The 17,624-nt window shown below is 44.3% G+C and overlaps 1 protein-coding gene across 16 annotated transcripts in view; it reads right to left on the reverse strand.

Annotated features, from left to right (window-relative positions):
• The window catches only part of LOC118316480 (membrane-associated guanylate kinase, WW and PDZ domain-containing protein 1), an 83,088-nt gene that overhangs the window by 40,160 nt on the left and 25,304 nt on the right, over positions 1-17,624 (reverse strand). Inside the window, exon 1 of one of the 16 annotated variants that reach the window (XM_035644337.2) lies at positions 11,782-12,067. The exons of the other annotated variants lie outside the window; for them this stretch is intronic. The gene's annotated coding sequence lies outside the window, so the exon portion shown is untranslated. Of the gene's footprint in view, positions 1-11,781; positions 12,068-17,624 lie in introns of those variants that run through there. 16 annotated transcript variants of the gene reach the window in all.

Genomic DNA, 17,624 nt, shown 5'->3' on the forward strand with positions numbered 1-17,624 from the left:
GTAAAAAAACAAACCATTACAAATAATTTCGCAGCAGTGACGCAGAAAAGAGAGAAAAGTGCTGCTTTGTATTCATCTCAGTGGACTGAGATGAGATGGAGTTGAAGTTTTCTGGGAGTTTGAGTCATAACGTAGGACTGGGTGGTCCCAGGTTGGGGGATGTATCCGAGGGTCAGTGTGCAGCTCCAATGACGCCGACTACTGAGCCAAGTTGTTATTCCAGGCTATTCCCCACAGTGAAGGGCAGTGATAGGATGACTAATTCTAATGTGCCTATATATTACAGAATAAAGAAAACAACATTGCCTCATTAGCACAGATCTCTCATCTTATGTTGTCATCACATAATTTATTATACAGCAACCATTTCTATAAATATTTTAATGTTTTAACCCGTATGAATGGCACAGAATCATTTTTTTCAATTTGACAATCTGTGCTTCTGGGCTATGTAACTTGGTCTCCTGTTTGCACTTTGCTTCTCTTTGATTTCTTGCATAGTGTAAGGGCAATACTTTCAGTGTAGGACGTAACTCTTTTTGCGTCCGTCGCCATATTATGGCAAATCCATGATGTCGCAGCCATGGATTCCCACTCATGCAGTGCTACAGTGCTGAGATGTGGAATTACAGTTTGTCCAGCTGCAGTGTAAAGGTTCCTGCACAATCTCACAGATCACAGCATACTCAAAGAAGAGAAGACAAAGTGGAGACTAATTGTACACCACGTCATGTTTGACATGTTACAGAAATATAATAATGCTGTTTCTAAACCTAAACAAATACAGTATACTGGTTGCAAAACCATTTACTTCCTGAGGCTCTATCTTATGGTGGACAGAAACAACCAGGTCCAATGTCGTGTTTTAAACAAGAACATAGCAGTTAGAGAATCTCTCATTTCTCAAGGTAAAATAAAATATGGTAAACTGAAATGAAACCCAATTAATCTCTTGACCTATTGTTCCTGACAGCCAGCCGTGTATTATACACAAACAAGCAGAACACAAGATAGGTTTGTCCTTCAAAATCAAAAAGAAAAAACTTGTGGCCATACAGAAACATACATGGATACACAGAGTGAAATGACTGTCACAGATTTACTGTTATATACAGTAGTATTAGTGGCATCAGTAAGAGCTATTCCACTGTAGGTGTGGTAGATACTGTATGGTCCAAACCAAACAATGCTGATGATCTGTTGACAGACAAATAGATAGGGTGACATGGTATAAAGAATACAGCACGTCTCTGACAGCAGACAGATTTATCCTGATACATAAATACAGTCATATCGCCCACCCATATCCCATAGAAAATCTTCTACATCTTTATCACTATAAAGCCCATTCAAAAATGAAATACACTTAATTTCACCCTTGGTAAATAACCAACTTATTGGAACAGCTTTTTGTTGTGTGTCCAGAATCACAAACTAAACTCCCAACACTTCCATTTTGGAGTTAATTCTTCTGGAGTACCCAGCAGCCTGCCTCTGAGCTGGGAGAGTGTGAACACTCTGTGTTGCCTCCTTACTGCCACAGTGGGTCGTCTCTATTTTCTCAGTCCAGAGACACGATGACAGGGCAATAGCGGCCCTGACCCCGGCTCTGATGAACTAACTTCCACTGACAGTCATCAATGGGCTCATTCTTTCCCTGTGAGAAACCAGCCTGCGCATGCATGAATGAAAGAACACAACGCAAGCACGGCTTCAGTTTTTGAAATGCCACCAAAACCTGAGAGCAGACACTGAAAATGTAGTGTTTTAATTTTTCTTTCAAACGTTGTTGTACTGTCAAGAAAAACCTGTGTAGAACTTTCTTAAAAACTAGATACAGACGGTGGGCTTGGTGATAAATGCAAATCAATACTACAACAACGCAAACTACCACTTTTTCACAAACTTTTCCAGATTGGGCTGTATATGAGAACGCAAATGTTGCTCCGGACATTTTACAGAACTCCTCCTGCCAGCCCCCGGGTAAAGTTTCAGAAAAATGTGAGTCCATGTGCCTGCTCTAACCAGAAACCGCGAAATGTTTTGGAAATGTTCCTGCTGTTGGTGTGAACGTGTCTGACTCCAACAATCTCCTGCCATGTTCCTCATATGTGAAAGGCAAACGCCGGAAAATTTCCAGATACAATTTTCCGACCGTTTTCATGTCTGAAAATCAGCATCTGTCTCTGCTAAAACATAAACATGAATTAGATATACAAACAACAATGTACAGCGAATCAGAATATATATAAAGGCCACTGATTACTAACCTCGTCGCATACGTCTGGCCTGCGTGAGTGGAAATAACTCTCCATACCAGCAGATGGCGGTAGTTTGTATCCTTCATTCGCTAAATCTAAACAGCCAATCAGAGCGATCTCTTTCATCAGCAAACTCCGACGCCTATCGAACCTGTTCACTCGGGAGAAAAGTGTGGACGCCAACAATCTCGACGATGCGGAACACACCGCCACAAATTGGACTATTGACACCCATCGACGTTCAGACGAGTTCAGACAGCCGGCCGTTGATTTGGTGTGTAGCACCCTGAATAATCACAGATAGAGAGGGTTACCGACAGTTATACTAATTGGGATTCTATTGTCCTTGCTCTGGATCAATTAATCATCCTTATTGATGTAGAGCACACTAATGTTCTCATGTTTATTATATAACAGCAGAGAATAGCCGACGGATTGATTTGTTTTCCAGCAGAGCGTTATATAGGAAGATCAATAGCACTTTCAAGTCTAAATATGAAGCTACAGCCGAGTGCGAAACAAGGGGGAACAGCTAGCCTAGCTCTGTCGGACGGTAACGACGCCCACCCACCAGCACCGCTAGAGCTCACTGGTTAACATGTCATAGGCTTGTCCCTGTAAGAACACAAACACAATTCAATGATGGTCTAATTAGGGAAGTTTCAGAACATATATACAGTAGACATTCAATTTATTTCTACTCAGCAAAATGTCTTCTAGGGGAATAAAAAAATATCAGTGTCAACAAAAGAGGCTGAATGACAGTCCACTGAAATGTTTTGATGTCTTATCACTGATGACCAATAACAGCTTGTTCTGCCGTTACAAACAGAAAATTCATTAGTCGATTCCAGCTGAGAGAACAACAGTGCGTGTGTTTAATACTCCTTAAGTCTCACGGCCCCAATCAAAGAAAATTATCATAAAAATCGTCACAGTTGGGCCTGTATCTTGCAGTACAGCTAGTAGACATGTTAAATCGAGTTACAATTCTGAAATTGAAACTGTGATGCAAATGTCCACAGTCTTGTACCATGATAGATGTTGACGGGGCCGTGATATCCCCCGGCCGCCACCGCTCCAGGTGTGGCCTTTTGAGTTCTCGTTACTTGACTAATTTAATGAAACTAATTTTTCAGTACAGAATTAACACGATAATCCTTCCACCCATCCTTTATGTATACCGCGTTATCCTTTAGGGGTCGTAGGGGGGCGGAGCCAATCCCGGCTGACATTGGGCGGAGTACACCCTGGACAGGTCGCCAGCACATCACAGGGCCAACATACAGAGACCAGCATCCATTCACTCTTACATTCACACCATGTATAATACATGTAAATCTGTAAATGTGAACACACAGCACAGAAATGCTAAATGCCACCTTCAGCATGCAAACATGATCACAATAACCCATGTTTAGCTGTTATGTTTCCATGTTCCCCGTCTTAGGGATGAACGAAGCTACTGCAGTTCATCCCGACATGGCCATGAACAAACTTTCCTAATCCATCCTGTAGATGTTGAGATGTCAGAATGGACCGTAAGTAGTGGGACGATTAACCAGCGCACGGTCGCTGCCATCCCCAGAGCCATGCTGATAAAAATAAATAAATAACAAAAGAAATAAATAAATTACAAGTAAACTCACAGATACACACACAGTGTCATTTGATGCTGCCTGATTTGTAATAACAGAAAAAATCCACAACTAATATCAACTTGCTAAAGGCTCAAGTTATCTTAAAAATACCAACCTTTGTATAACCAAAGTACAGCCTGATTCCATTTGTCTCTTTTAAACAAAGTAGTAAAGTCATCATGCTGTTGCCAAACGTCCATGCAGCTTGGCTTTCACGGTAGAGTATTAAAAGGTTTGGCAATATGCTGATATTGTCTATATACCATGACACAGTTGATGTTTTGCTCTTCTTTCCATCTTTCTGTCTGTATGAGGCTGTTGGGTCAGTCAAGTGGAAGGCATCAATAATACAGGACAATATGGCTTTGAAAAGGAAAAGGAAAAACTCCCCACATTATGCACAGCTCCCTGTTGTCAACCTTTACCTATGATTGTGCAATGAGTAAATATAATTCTTTCAGTCCACCCAGAGTTCATAAGCATCTTATGTACCTCCCACAATCTTTCTTGATTTTTTTTTAATGTCTCCGGTGTCTGGTCTCACCATTAATTCCTCCTCTGCTTTCATCATCTTTTCACACTACAAGGAAGTTTAATTTCTCTATTTCTGCCTTTTTTGCTTTTGAAAAAATATCCATCAGTTAAAGTGGGCGGACACAGCAGTAGGCACAAAACATATTGAGGTTGCCACCACAACGCGGATGTTTCCCGGCTACATTGGTGAGTTTAGAAACCAAACACACGACATCAAACCTTTATCAGTTACTCTCTTTAACAACAATGTCAATCAGCAGCTCCAGTCTGCACCCACATGCAGATGAGGGGTGGATGTACAGCGCTGTTGTGAAAGGGGGCATCTGCCAAATGGTGGAAAACAGCGCAGAAGAGAGAACGATGGAGAGAGCGAAAGAGGACAAGGGCGTTAAAAAAACACATGACACACACAACAGCAAAAACAATTTCTTAATGGGCACGTGAAATCCCTGGCACAAAAACACCAGCACGCACCACAAGAAGCCACACACACACACACACACACACACACACACACACACACACACACACACACACACACACACACACACACACACACACACACACACACACACACACACACACACACACACACACACACACACACACACACACACACACACACACACACACACACACACACACAGCACCTTTAGGCCGCACACTGTCTGTGCTGGTCCGCCTCACATCTCCACTTTCGTCATGTGCAGCATCTCACTCTCTTTCTCACAAGGGCTGAGCTGGATGCGTGTTTGTATGCATGTGTACGTGAAAGCGGTATTGATCTAAGCACTCCTAAAAGGATAAAGGAGCCCGGGCAGGCCTGTCCTCACCTCTGTCACATCGTCGACATTGTCTCTATGGTCCTGTTCAGACCTGGCATTAGCATCTGTCTTGGGTGGAAAGCTCAAAGTACAGATGTGAACGCACCCAAGACACATTGAGGATGCATTTGAGATCCAGTCACTCAGACCACATTTGATTAATTTCATAATGAATCAGAAATACCTTTACACTTCTCAGTGTTTTCCATATGCATTTGTGGCCGGCGTCACAATTTTAACATTGACATTCTTACTAGGTGCCACCCTCCCCTCTCACTTTCTTTCTCTGTCTCCCACACAGAAAAATATTGACAATGGACACATCTGTCATCTGACAATTTGGGTAATCTAAAAGATATTTCATTCACAATCATACACCAGAGAAATGTTAGACATGCAGCAAAATCTCAACATTTGAGTACAAAAAAATAGTTGCAAACAATTTCTGTTTTGTTGATCAACTATAATCAATTAAGTAATCTCTTTTAAATTGTTAACTGAACATATTTTGGCTTTGGACAGTTGGTAAATCAAAACAAGCTATTTGAAAACATTCACAGCTCTTCGTGTAAAGTTCACTATATCTGAGATTTCATAGAATTAACAAGGATCAATAAAGCAATCAATTAAAGATATCATCCAGATATTAATTGATAATTAAATAAACAACAGTTGCAGCATCAACCATGTTAAAGGCAAATCTAATATCTCTTTGTGTTGAACTGCATTGTACTGTGACAAGTGTTTGTGCTATCAGCACCTGGCAAACATAGCTACAGCTTATCAAATTTACGAGTACTGTTGCATGTCTGCTTTCATTTCACTTCACTGCCCTGCTCTAGATTTAGCTACGTTATGAATATGGCATGAACATTACAATAAAACACACACACACACACACACACACACACACACACACACACACACACACACACACACACACACACACACACACACACACACACACACACACACACACACACACACACACACACACACACACACACACACACACACACACACACACGGTTGCTTTTATGAGCATCCACACTGACTCACAATCAGAGAGATGGAGAGAGGAGAGAGGGAGGGTGTAAACACACATATAGTGTGTGGACTATAAATAGCAGGTTGTGGAAGCCAGTTTTGTGTCCTCACTGGCAGTTCATAAAAAGCTCCAGAGCAGGGGACATGTGTCCCTGAAGTGGCCTGTTTGAGTGCGCGCCGTGACCCACATCCTGTCTCCCAATACTGGGCCACTCACTCACTGCCACCGAACACGCATCATAAACTGCAGGAGCATCCGAGCTGTCCTAAGTCATTAATTACAGACCTTGGAGTTGCAGAGGAGGAACGTTATCACCTGACAGTCGGTGCTCTATGTGCGGTATATGAATCATGGCAATCTTGATATGAACTGGTATTCTGCAATCTGCGCTGTGGATACGCCTTCATTAGAGGATGAGAAGAAGAGTAATGTCACAGGAAAGGAACCAACTCCAAAGTTAAGCATAGCAACATCATTTCTTGATGATGTGCCACAGAAAGCAGCCAAGATAATGAGACCGAGATGGCCATTATCTCTGAGCAACAATTACTGCTGGCTGGCTTCTCCCAACTAAATAATTCCAACAACGGGCCGACAGGCAAGTCAAAATTCAAAGATAATGAACAGAATGATTTGTATTAACGTTATAGTTTTTCCCCCCAATTTTACTGAGATATGACTTCCACTTACATACACACATGTACATAGAAACCACCTTCAAGTTCCCTCATCTTAATAGTTTGCACTTTTCCAAATGGTTTTTCAGGGCTCGTGCTGCTGCACTCTGTAAATGAGCTTGTGTACTTGTGGCGAAACATTTAGAGGCCATTTCATGTAGCTTCAGAGAAAAAAGCAGATTCTAAGGCCATCTGGCTACTGAATCTTTTAAAATGTACAGGGCTCAACTTCCAACTGTTTTACTCAGCCAAACATTCTTGTATTGCTCCACATCGTTTTGGCATTTCATCATCACAAATACTGTGCTAACAGAGACTCACTCAAAGGTCAAGGGACAACCATTGAAGAGGTTTTACTGAAGTGGTCTTTTACTGTACACTGTATAAAAATAAGAATAAAAAAATCCAATTTTTAAGTGAAATGAAGTTGCACTGAAGCCACTTCTGGCAGGCTGGTGCAAGCTGGCTGAGAGGGAAGCGGTTATATGCAGAGGCTGACTAAATATTTCATTCACGTAGCTCGGTGAATGTTTGTATTGTCTAAAAGCGGCCCGAGCCTGCCAGAGAGATCCACATGTAACACAGTGTACTGCAGATGAGTAGAAGGCTGAAGGATCTTAAATTGCATTTTATAAGAACTAAATTTAAATGACACTAGTATTCATAGTGTTGTTGGCTAGTGGCTCCAAATATGGGAACAGAGGCTGGTTTGTCCTCCACGTTGGTCCTGACGGAGACACACTGGATGGATTGCCTTGCAATGCTGTGCAGCAGACATTGCAGTGTGTCATGATCACGCTGCAGGCGTGCAAACATTTCCTCTAACCATTTAACGGGGATGTGCTCTCTGATTCAAAGTCTGGGAACTTAGATTTGGAAACGGTGCCCTCTTGCACTCGAACAATTTGCGAGTGTAATGTACAGTATGTTACACAAGGAAAGCATGTGCATGCTGTAAGTTGTCTGGGTGCTGCACTGCCCCTTGTAGTGTTACGAGTGTTTCTCGAGAACTGCTCATTCAGTTCTTTTCAGGGGTTTTTGTTTGACTAATGGCTTCTAAAGGTGAATACTACAAACTAAAGGCTACATGCATACTAATACACTAAAACGACCTCCGTCCGCTCCCTGTCAGTAATATTTCCCATCCATACTAACACATCTGAAAATAGCATATTCCCACGACCATTCACGTACACTGGGAACGTGCGTGTCAAGGTAACAGGAAGCGGATTTTATACTCTGCTTTTCGGTTGCGTAGTTACAGAAAATATTGCAGACGAGAAACAACAATAGTGAAAAGTAAGATGAGGGGTTTTTATTTTTCGTTGCGATGACAAGGTGCAACTGTCACTGTCAGCAGGTGTTGGTAACATTTTACTCTCACCAGTGGTAGTTGAGTCCTGACTGATAAGAACCAACCAGGACGCAAATGAGGGTGACTGCGTCATCTTTTCTAAACATCTGTCTTGGCCCGTTCATACTGCACCAGTCCACCGGAGTTTCCAAACGGAAACAGGGCCAGCAGCGTTTCCACACTTCTCTGTTTTTGGCACTTGAAAACTCCGGAGTAGTGTGGACGGCAGGTGTAAACGTAGCAGCAGTGATGCGTTATCAAACTAAAACGTAGTATTGTGGATGTAGCCTAAGATGGTGAACAAGGTAAACATGAATCGACGTGTGACGAGTTGTCTTGTCATATGCCAGACTAAGGGTGATATATTCTGTATGTCTATACGCTCTGCAGCCTCTCTCTTGATGTCCTGCTCTGACCTCTGGTTCTGTTTGGTTCAAGTGATACCTGAGGCCAAGACAACTGAACATCACCTCTCCCGTCCTCGCCCGCGAGACCTCGAGCTCTGTTCGACAGGTCAGACACAAGTTACTCATGATCACGTCCCTCTATCATGACAGTAAAAGCTGATTTGTAAAATAACGACACAGAGAAAAATCATCCCACATATGCTCACATCAATCCACCACAATCACAACCCCCCACACACACCCCCCCACACACCACCCCCCACCCACACACCAAAACTCCAGGTGAAAAAACATCCTCCTGTGTATTAACAATAGGCATTGGGGCCGACACCACTCTGGTGACATTTGATACCCTCAATCGCCTTCCTGCTGTTGATGGTCTGCGGAGCTTCCACTCATTGTCTAATGCAGACGTACACACACTCGCAGACACACACAGGGACACATGCACACCGGTTCAGCCAAACATCTGCTGTTTTTAACCCCTGCTGGTGATGAGTGTGAGCGTGACTGACCAGAGAGCGAGATCATCCTGATGGAGGGACTGTCGACTGTGCAGCAGTCGGCCTCTGTCTTTCATGAAATGAATTCCGAACAAGGACAAATAGTGTCTAGGTGGTTTCTATGTCACATTAAACTTTATAATTCTTAAAAAAAAACAAATCTTACCGGCAGGCTAAAGCTCGCTAATGCCGACTCCTCCGTAACATTCAGCGCTTAGCCGCGGCACCGATCGTGCCGTGTTTCCAGGATAAACACGAGCTCGGTGTGTGTGTGTGTGTTATGAAAACAGAGGCAGAGAGGTGACGTGAGAAGAAATTACGTACACGTCTCAGAGCAGACGGAGGAGAGGAGGGGCAGGGAAACCAAACAGTCACACTGGGAGTTAGCAGGGAACTCTCTTGGGCCTCTAAGCCAATTACCGGAGCAGCATTGATTGAGGCAGCACTTTAAGGCCTCATCTACACAAGTAGTCCCTTAATACACTGGTCAGAAGATGGGAGTGTCTCAACCACAAACTATGGGTGGATGACCATTTGCATACATTACGGTCAGTAATTTAAAGATGCTAATAGCACTTATACAGAATATTACAAAAATATTAGAACAGGGAATCCAATTATTGGTGTCACACCATCTTCACGCTTCAATGGCTGGAAGTCTAATACTGCTGAGATGGACAAGTACTGGACCCCCGTTTCCTTCAGTCCTGATCATCTGACCGGTGAGATCCAGGGTGAGTATTACGTCCTGAGTGCTGTGGCTGTGTTCAATCAGTACCCCCCCAACCACCCCCCCCCCCCATTAAAGGGATTGCTGGCCTATAATGATTTATGAAGGGGAACAGGGAAAGAATCAATGTAGTGGAGGCCCTCAGATTAATGATTAAGCAAATAGCAGGTCCACTCCAGATCCTATCAGAGGCCGAGGTGCTGCGGAGAGCATGCCACGCTGTTGTAGGTTCAATTAACTACCACGAGGTTGGGAAAGCTTCGGTAAAAGAAGAACGCTTCCTCTTGCCTCCCATGATGAACCACACGTGCAAAACAATGCCCACATTTGAACAGCAGTCAGAAGTCACAATTAAACAGAGCAAATTAGAAGACACTGGAAGAAAAAAAGCATATGTGTGAAGTGCATCTACATACACGTTGGTACCAGTGTCTGTGGCCGGACTACGTTGTACTGTCATATATTTTTTTTTTATATTAAACTTGAATTACACTGTTGACATTAATTTATTATATAACTCTTTGTGTTTAGGTGAAAATGTGACCATTACAGTTTCCTTGATTTTTAAAGTTTTAACTTCAAACATCCTATTTTGTCTGACCAGCAGTTCAGAACCCCAACATTTTCAGTTTTTGGTCTCATAACACAAAAAAAAAACAAGCAGTAAATCTTCATATCCGAGGAAATGGAACCAGGCTTAGTTCGGTGTTTTGCTTGAGAAAAAAGAACTAATTGAATAATTGACCAATTGTTTTTTGAGCTCTACATTTATTATATGAAAAAGGGTTTTTATTGATAATCATGTTCATCTCTCTGAAAGTATAAGGTAAAAAAACAGCCCCGCACTTATGAAAAAGGGCAACTTTCTTTATCAAAGGGGCCGTTTTATGTTTTGTTTCCTTTTTATTTTAATACGAAGAGCGGGTTCCTCGCCGTGATTGTTTGAATAAAGGGATGATGGAGTTACCCATTAAAGAGGAGAGAGGGACACAGAGGGAGAGAGAGACCAGGCACACAATACCGCTGCTGCCCAACACAACAGGCCATTCTTTCAGCTCGCGCCACAACACTCCTCACAGCTGAGTCCCAGCCACTATTCTCCTGCTGTTCCCCCCGCTCCCTCCCCATCTATCCCCTTTCAATACGGGGGGAGAAGAATGAGGGAGGGGGGCTAAAAATGAATAGTGGGAAAGCACATACAATCTGAGGCTTCAATATCTTGTAAAATGACACAAAAGGTGGCAGGGGTTTTGTTTCTCTGTCACGCACTAGAAATCACTGTTTATTGGAGAATAGAAAAACAGAGGAGAAAGGAGCTTTATATTAAAGAGTAAAGCAGCGAGAAAAGAGCTAGTGCGTGAGGAGGGGTGACTCAAAGAGGTAAAAATGAAGGAAGGATGAGAGGGAAAAAAGACGAGGGAGGAGATGTGGCCGTGTGAGCCAATGGCAGACACTGGTAATAATGTCCTCTAACAGCAGGCGAGTGTGTCAACAGATTAGTGTTTAAATTCAGCCCCTAACCAAACACAACCTCAGACAGACAAACATGCATATGTGTGCACACACGGATCCGCCATCATCACAGACACATGGTACAACCCATCACAGCTCATCAATATCACACAACAGATCTGCACAGGCACTGACTCCCACAGTCTCTCCAATGAAATAAAACACACCTGCCTCTGTATTTCTGCCTCTGAGTGCATCCGTCTTATTTTCCCAACCCACATTTCTTTCAATCTAATCCCAGGAGGCCGAGTGCATCAGTCCCAGGAGATGAAGCAAATGTCACAGAATTACCTCTACACCGCCGCCACCACCCCTGCTGCTGCTGCTGCTGCTGCTGCTGCTGCTGCTTTCCTCTCCGCACGTTATTCCACAGAAATATTCAAAAAGATAAATCCAAGGAGGCTGACGTCTGCTCTCCCTCGTCCATCCAAACCGTCCATGGATCATCCAGTTGTCTGTGAGTGTGGGCTACCTCCCGCCCGACTTGTGAGCTCATTCAGGCAGGCAGCTAGTAGGCAGCTGCCGTTTTTCTTCAAAGCTCCACAAGCAGAGCAAATTAGAGGTCCAGCCCAGCTTAGTGGCTAAGCCAATGTGAGCTATTCACACTCCGGTTCCTGTCTGAGGCCAATGGCTGCAGCCCCACAGCCCCTGCATACTCCCGCCCACTGCCTCCCTCCCTCACTCTCTCCTTTGCCTCGGTCTTTCTCTTCTTCCCTTTTCCTTCTCCTGGTGACTTGGCCATAAATATAGACTCTTGACATTACCTAACACATGCTCCGTCCTGACAAACACTAAGCTTCGTGCAGGTGTCGTGACTGAGGAAAAACCTGCTCAGGGGTGAATGATGGCTTGAGGGTGTATGGGGAAGCAGGACAAGGATGAGGGTAAACATTGAAGATAGGAGGGAGATATAGTATCATATATATCATAAAAGGTACAAATAGGAAAGTGAATATGTAACAACAAATGACAAGTGTTGGTGCAGAGTTGGCTACACGTTGAATTTGTTTACTATGCTTTGACCGGATCAGAGAGCCAGGACTTCATTAGCAACTTGGGAGATTAAGAGTCCACTGGCAGACTAAAGGAAATCTTGTACCTGGCAGCGCAGGCCTGTACCTGCATGGACATGGACTGTTGCCCGGGCAACCTGACCACAAAACCCAGGACCTGCCCTGAGGGAAGAGGACTGCAGCTTTCTGTGTGGATTCACATGGTCCGGTCTGAAGTTAACAAGACTTCTGTCCAATGCAGAGATTCTGCTTCAGAGCTTCAGAGGTGTTGTGAAGTTTAAAAACAACTTTCCCAATTACCCAGTTTTTATGCTGAAATAGGTTAATCGCTTCAAATTCATGATGCAAGTGGTATTGATCCTCTCATTTAACTTGCAGCAAGAAAGGAATGAGTGCATTTCCCAAAATCTCAAAATGCTCCTTTATGGATCACCTACATTGACAAAATGGCAGCAGTATACTGAGGGGGATGGATCAAACATTCATGTGAGCGTTCGACATTTTGCAAAATGGCCAAATGCAATTCTCAGCTATCCTGACGACCAAATATTCATACAAACAGCAGAAACATGAAATCTAGATCTGTAAATTACAAAACAGCACTATTGTAGCAATAATGTGTGTAAAACATCAAGCAAGGCAAGTATAAAATGATGTGTATCTAAAGGAGTAAAGATGATTGAAACAAACTATGCGCAACCACGTGAACACAGAGTTAATGTGGCTGCAGAGTTCAAAGTTCATGCGACTTTACCTTTCATCACTTTCTGGGAAGAACGTTATGGGCAAATTCTATTTTATCATCACGCTCACTGCTTGGAGGCATCGAGGCTAACTGACACACACTCCAGAGCTTCAGTATATATATGCTAGCTGGCTGCTTCAGTGGAGCCACATCCAAATCATCACAAGACACTCACACACAGATCAGTGTTCAAAAGACTTCGTGATCATAACAGGGAATCTTTGTTCAGTCAGTGAATTAGCACAGTTCATTTCCCTGACCTCAAAAACAGGGTTATCGTCATCACACTCCACTGACAACGGCGAAAACATACCAGGGGCCGTCTTAAATTGTCAAACCTGTAAACATTGAAGATAATCCACACCTACTGTCATTGACAAGCTCTCTTTTTCATTTCATGTAGTAAACAGCGCCGCCAGTTTGGACGAAGAATCACTCTCGTCTCACCAACAGTCTCAGAGAGACAGAACTACATTTCTGCATTTCTGCAGTTGTGGGACAAGATAGCGGCTCATTAATCTGAGAGACTGATCACTTTAAATTGACCCGAGTGACTCCGGGGTGATCCTGTCAACAATCTTCAGAGTATTCACGAGATCAGAGGCCCGCTGTCTTACACGAGCCCGAGCATGGCCACGGAAACATTTGTGCAAGTAATTTGAACGGCCAAAACGTGATTGTGAGCTACACTTCATAGCCACGATCACAGTGGCTGCTCACCAGGATGGAGTAAGTCAATGTACGACCAGTCTCGGGGCACAGTCTGTTCTCAACTGCAGGTGCAGAAGCAGAAACAGAGGTTGAGTTCATGTAATGGTTCCTTCTGGATAATGGCCCGTAAGATGCCTTTGAAATGCGCCTGGAGGAGATTGTCAATAACAAAAATGACGTCAGAGACCACAGCCTCCAGTGCCAAGTTCCACCCACTTGCCAATCACACTGATAACGAAACAAGAAGGAAGATCTGCAGTTTCTTTTGGCCTGTATGTGGTATGTGATCCAATTTAATGGGAACAGATGATGCCTGTTTGTTTATCTGTAAAATGTGCTAAATATGGCATAGTCCAGGCGCGCACACACACACACACACACACACACACACACACACACACACACACACACACACACACACACACACACACACACACACACACACACACACACACACACACACACACACACACACACACACACACACACAGGATCGAGAGAGAGAGAGAGAGAGAGAGAGAGCCTGCACCTGTCTTCATACATCATTACTATGCAAAAACACATTTATATCTGACCAGCTTCCTCAATGTACACGGAGGCCATCGTTTTCCCACCGCTTCGTCGTTTCCACGGCGAACCGTGTGTTAACGCAGCAGATATTTGGTCACGTGAACAGAATATGAACCTTGCATATGTGAAAAGCAGGGGAACAGAAGCTGGGGCCCACTCATCCGTTACGAGAATGAATGGCCGTCATTAGCATGAGGCTCCCCAGCAGCACCCTGCAATGCAGCGACACACACAATGGCGAGTGCCACGCTTCCCCCTGCCGTTCCCCCAGAGAAGCCCTTTTGTCTGAGCAGCATCTGGACCTGACCTCCATGCATTCGAGGCTCGTGACCCCCCCAGCCACCGTCCCCCCACCCTTGTCCTCTCCTCTCCTACCCTAACCTACCCTTAAAAACCTGTTCTGCCTCTACAGCAACCCCCTCCTCCTCCTCCTCCTCCTCCTTCCTCTCCTTTCCTATACACTGTCCGCTCTTCACATACACACACATATACCCCCCCACCCCTTCTAGCAAAGGAGAGCAGCCATCTCTTGCTTCTTGCTGAAAAGAAGGTCTGTGTACTAGTGGGCCTTACACAAAGCCTGCAGGGTGAATTAGAAAACCAAAGAGGAAAAAGCACCACGGCTACGGGCCATCTGTCCCTCTGGCTTGGACGTGCCTGCTGCGAGTGTGCCTGCCCCTCTATTTCCCTCACATAACTCCCACCCCTACCCCCACCTTCCCTGATTCCCTTAGCCTATATACACAGCATCATCCACACGCACGCACGCGCACACACACACACACACACACACACACACACACACACACACACACACACACACACACACACACACACACACACACACACACACACACACACACACACACACACACACACACACACACACACTCTGTGCCATGCATACATCACAGGCTTTGGATGGCGGATGGCGATGAGAGTGGGGGAAAAAAGAGGAAGGAGGGAATGAGGAGAAAATAAGGAGCTGCCACTTGCCTGGATGCAGAGTTTGCCTGGAGCCAGCAAATCAAGCCGTAATCCCTTTCTTTGTGTGAGCGGCAAACAGAGAAAATTTGTCTCCAACAATGATTTCCCCGAGATCGCCAGTGGAGTGGAAAACAAGGAAGCAAGGGAGTGAAGGACAGTGAGGAGGGGAGGGTAGTAAGAGAGAGAGAGCGAGAGAGAGCGAGAGAGAGAGAGATGGAGGGTGAGAGCAGCAGAGGCAGGGAGACAGTGGGAGCAGCTAGAGTGTGACGGCGAGAGACAGGAAGGCAGCAGCCACCGCCGAGCCACAGGGACGCTGACAGTCACTGGAGGATTTAAAGAGAAGAGAGAACGATGGAGGGAGAGCAGGGAGAGGGAGAGCGAGAGGGAGGGTGGGGGGGGGGGGGGAGGAGGAGGAGGAGGATTGGTTCTCGCTGTGGCTCAAACGCTGGGACAACGCAGAGATAACCCTCATCCCCAAGCAGCAGCTGTAGACGTGCGAGGGGAATGAATCCCACGAGAGAGCGACTTCTCTATCAATTGTGACATTTGCCGCACATGATCACAATGGCCATCTGTAGCAGCGGGGGCCACGGAGGAGAGGGGAGAAGGGGGGCTGGACGGGAGGAGGGGGGAGTGCTCTTCCAATAAACACACTCGCGCACATGCCCCCCAAAAAGAGAAAGAAACCCCACCTCGGCCAGTGGTGGAGGGAAAGACACCTGTTTGAGTCAAACACGGGCTACAGGGAGCAGCACATGTGCTCAGGAGAGGGGGAGGAGAGGCGCAGACAAAGGAAACAGAGGGCTGAGAAGTGTGGCTTTTATTTGACTGCTTTTCTCGTTGTGCCTTGTCATGCCAAGGCAACTATTTGCATGTGTGTGAGGGGGAGAGAGACAATAAACAGGAGGTGGCAGCGATAGTAGGTCACCGAGAAAAGGGAGGGGGGGCGAGGACGGGAAGAAAAGAAAGGGAGACAGGAGGGGGAACTAGTAAAAAACATTTCGGCATTGTGTTGCGGCCCATGTGGACTTTTTAAAAAGTCATTACCAGAATAGAAAAAAATACCATAACAATGCAAGAACTTAACTGAACTGCATAACTGAAAAGTCATCGTTAAGCCTCACACGTGATATTTCTGCTGATGTTACATGTTTTATTTTTGTCAAAGACCAGAACCAAACAATGTATAATCTGAGTATCCAAAGCCTGATATATATATATATACACACACACACACACACACACATATATATATATATATACACACACACACACACATATATATATACACATATATATATATATATACACACATATATATATATATATATATATACACACACACACATATATATATATATATATATATATATATATTAGTCCCCCTACTGCCAAGTACACTGAGCCCCACTGTTGTAGTGGATCACATGATGTTCCTTTGTGAGCACTGTAGATTATATTAAGTCAATCACACATACACCTTCTTTAAGCTTCAGTAAATACTCACTTATAAACCAAATTCACATGTGAAAACACTCCCGACAGATCCACAATTTACTCCTGTTTGGGTATTGTTTGCTAAAAAAACTACAGTGACCATGCTGTTTGAAAAAATATTCATCTTTTAGCTTTTAGCGTGTATCAGCATCCCATAGGAGGTTCAGATTTTTGTATTTCTTTTCTTTGATTTGTCTCCTGTGAAGGACTTTAGAGTCACGGTTCACTTTGTTTTTTGTTTAGACGTGAAGAGGTGATAATAGCATTCAGCACCTTACTTATTTTAAAGATTTCAAAGGTGTAAAGTGGTGAAAATACACAGCATGTATTGACATGCCAGGGAATTTTGAAGGCTTAAGTTTTTCACTGGAAAAACATGTTTAGCATTTTTATTTTGTCAATGTTCAACTTTAATGTCATTCCTGTCTGTCCTCTGCAGGCGGAGGCCTCCCCAGCATCCTGTGATCTCTGCGAGGGCCCAACATGTTCATCACATAATCAGGCATGAATCTATTTTCAATATATCAGAACATCATAATCCCGGGCAGGGCAACGGGGGAGGCTAAGAGAGGCGGATTTACGGGTCACATGGATGAACGCAAGAGGAGGAC

Source organism: Scophthalmus maximus, chromosome 3 (assembly GCF_022379125.1).
Source record: "Scophthalmus maximus strain ysfricsl-2021 chromosome 3, ASM2237912v1, whole genome shotgun sequence".
In the NCBI taxonomy this organism is placed as follows: Eukaryota; Metazoa; Chordata; class Actinopteri; order Pleuronectiformes; family Scophthalmidae; genus Scophthalmus; species Scophthalmus maximus.